Here is a 3814-nt window from a genome sequence, read left to right as displayed (position 1 = left end):
ATAAAAAATAACAAAAAAAAATCAACTGAAAATAAATTCTATAATAAAAAAATAATAAAAGTAAATTCTGACATCTAATTATAAGTAACTCTGTATATCAATTATTTTGGTAAATTTTGTAAACATACTGCATAAATGGGGTTAGAATGTTGCATGAATATAAATTTTTGGCACATTTTGCAAATAAACCTGGTTTTGCCATCTTTGTAAAAGGCACATCTGCCTTTCTTATTTTCTTGCGATTGAGTAGTTTCAGTGAAAACAATGCCGCTTAGTCTTGCTGTATTTCGTTGTATTTCTCTCGGTAAATATTAGCAACTTATTCGTTTTTTCATATAGTCCACTAACAATTTTTTTGCAAGATCTTTTAGAAATATTCTTCTTCTTGTAAACTCATTATCAGGAGTAAAATTATTATTGGATTCATATACAATAAAACCATTGATAGTAGCAACATTCAGTAAGCTATAAAAAATAGTCATTGGCCATTTTCTTGTTCTTCTGGCTGCGTTATAAGTAGAACGCAATTGGTCTACCGAATCTACTCCGCATTTTGTCACATTATACAATGATATCATTGCTGGTTTATTTTCATCCCCAGTAGGTTTATCAATTTCATCATTGTGATGCATTGTAGATAGAAGTACTACAGGTTTATTTCTTTTTGGATTATATGATACCAGTGTCATGTTTTCAGTAAAGCCAAATATACTGATTTTTGGAAGTCTCCGTAAATTTATGAATTCCGCAGGGATTTGGGGTTTATTTTTCTTAATTGTGCCCCAAATAGTAAGTTTGTGATTATTTAACAAACTCATTCCTAAATCTACTGACGTAAACCAATTGTCGATAGTTATATTTCTATACGACTGACTAATTGGTTCACATAGCCTTTCCACTACAGACTTAGCTGTATTGCTTACAGAAAATTCACCATATGGTTGCTTTCCAACGTACACTTCCATATTTAGTGTATAATATGTTCTTGCGTCTGTCAGGGAAAACATTTTTATGCCATATCTTGGTGGTTTTTTCGGCATATACATCCGAAAGCAACAACGCCCTCTAAAAGTTCAAAGCATGTTGTCAATCGTTGCATATGCACCGATACTGTAATGTTTTTTAAAATTTTCGTTTATATTTTGAAATACCTTTCTAATAGTGGCAAGATTTTCTGTTAGCCTTGGTTGCCAAATCATCGAATCGTAGACACATCAGTAGAAACCTAAACCTTCTCAGCGCTATTGTAGTCGGAAACATTTCTATCCCAGTCCCATTCGTCTCCCATAATTCGTAAATTGAAAGATAATTACTGTGTAGAACTCCAGCCAGATATGACAATCCAAGTAGAGCTTTTATTTCACAAGAATCAGTAGGTCTTACACCTGTTTTATCCTTATACATATAAGTGAGAAATATTCATTATGAATATGTTAGTGCAGTTTACAATTTTATCTAAAATATCTTTATCAAAAAATAATTTCCAACATTCTAATGGACTTTTAGCATTCTTTGCATCACCAATAACGCTTGGCAGCTTACTTATCAAATTATGCTACCTTGTTCTAACATTTCTTGAGGGACAACTTTTTTCGATCTTGTACCATCTTTACTTTTGTAATAAAGATGATCTTGTGTACCTCTTTGAACATCTTTTGAAATGTTTTTTAAATTTATTTCGTTATCAGATAATTCCTACTCTGTGTCGGGATTGTGATCACTTTGCATGACATAATCAATTTCGGTTTCAGACTTTTTACCTTCATCAAATTCAAGGTCATTCGGGACTTTAGCTAATTTTTGCAATTTGAGAATCTTTGCCTCATAAAAACAACTCATTTTCTGAAATACAATTGCAATTAATTAATTTCTTGAAAAAATGTTTTAAGAAAAAAAACCTTTTGGAAGGGGTTTGGGCCTGAGATACCGAAATTGTTCTTTCTTTTCGTACGTATCAATGTAAACTGATGCAGTATAAGGCGGTAAATATTACACCTAGTAGTGCAAAAGTATGGAGGGGGACGAAACCGTAAACAAACCCAACACGAACAAGGCTATGGAAATCGAATATCTAATACGTTGGGCATATAAGACCTGATCCGTGCACAGAAAGGTTAAAGATGGAATTCTACTGGCCAAAAAGGGGTCAAACGTTTAAAAAATATATCAAAAATTGCCGAGTTTGCACAATAAGTAATTCACACTAGCAAGAAAGTTGGTTTACATTAGTTAGAAGAAAAGACTACTAAACCCTTTGAGACATGGCACATCGATCATGCTGGTCCTTTAGTGAAATCCGATCAATGTACGCATATCCTAGTGATTGTCGATGCTTATTCAAAATATAATATTTTCTGTTTAATTCGCAATAAAAAGTTAGAATATACCATACTAGCTTTGGGAAAAGTATTTCAAAAGTTTGGCAAACCGAAGATGATAATTGGTGACAAAGAATTTGTTTCTACGAAATTTAAGGAATTTTTAGCTAAAAATAAGGTAGATTTACATTTTATAGCGACGGGTATGCCTAGAGGAAATGATCAGATTGAGCGGACCATGAGAATGTTGTTCAATCTGATGAGAAGCATCTTGACCGACAAAAAAGAGGCTATGGTAAGTGGACATCAGTAATCCCGCAAATCGAGGTTATGTTGAATGAAATCAAAAGTAAAAGCACTGGTTTACGCCTGATTTTTTAATTATTGGGAAAAAGTAACGGCTAATAGCAGAAAAGGATTTGTTAGAAAGTGTAGTAGAACAAAAAACGAAATATCTGTTAACAGTTAGGGCGAAAGCCAATCATCGCATGGAAATAAACAGAAAGGAACAAGAGGTTAGGTTTAACGTTAAAAGATCAGCTGCTAAGTTATACCAAATAGGAGATAGAGTAGTTGTAGCAAACACACAAGTGTCTGGGGGAAAATTTAAGCCAACATTTGATGGCCCATACGAGATCTTTAAGTTATTGGACAACGAAAAATATGTAATTAAAAGAGCACACTAAAAAAGCACAATAACGAAGACTGCAGCACACGAGCAGCTACGAAGATGGCCAGAAGGTAGCAAAACTTAAAGAAATGCTCGTTGTAGAGTTGAACCTTAAATGGTTGACATTTCAATAGTTGAAACTGTAAATTTATGTTTGCTTATGAATCTTAAACGGTTGATCTTCAATTTGTTTACTTTATAAGTTCTTCGCTCAGTATATTATATCGTTTACCTTATAAGATTGTTGTCATTATGGATGGCTCCTTGTTCTTATTTAAGTTGAGTTGGTTTTACATGACCGTGTGAGGACGCACGGATGTAGGATGACCGTGTTAGAGTAATTAAATATTTTACCAATAGTATTGCAAGTTGACCCCATTTTTATGGTTTAACACACTGGGTCGACGGCGCAGTGTGTAACCTAATATATTAATGATGTTAATATAAACAGGACCCGAGCGTTTTCAAGGGAGAAGAATGTAGGACAGTGAGAAAAATTATTGTGTTCGGGCTTTTTGGCTCCTTATAATTTTCTTTCCCGGTTTTGTTTTTTTTTGAAAATAAAGAGTACAGTTTTCGAGATAAAGTGTCTCATTTTTAACCGACTTCCTAACATATATGTAGTATGTAGATTGATGAATACGTTTTATTCTTACTTGCATTATAGTTGTTTTGATATTTTGAGAATAATGTTTATTACCTACATATGTTATACGTTTTTATAATGTACAGGGTGGCCACCGAGAGGTGACCCTGTACCTTATCTCAAAAACTGTAAGAGTTACAAAAAAACTTTAAATATAAAAGTTTCATAGTTTTCTTAATA

General features: G+C 33.1%; 1 pseudogene; it reads right to left on the bottom strand.

Annotated features, from left to right (window-relative positions):
• Window positions 1-311: 311 nt before the first annotated feature.
• On the bottom strand, window positions 312-1839 carry LOC136419022 (piggyBac transposable element-derived protein 4-like; annotated as a pseudogene).
• Window positions 1840-3814: the final 1975 nt, after the last annotated feature.

Source organism: Euwallacea similis, unplaced genomic scaffold (genome assembly GCF_039881205.1).
Source record: "Euwallacea similis isolate ESF13 unplaced genomic scaffold, ESF131.1 scaffold_57, whole genome shotgun sequence".
NCBI lineage: Eukaryota > Metazoa > Arthropoda > Insecta > Coleoptera > Curculionidae > Euwallacea > Euwallacea similis.
The sequence above is the reverse complement of the archived record's forward strand: the minus strand, read 5'-3'. Positions and strand labels throughout refer to the sequence as shown.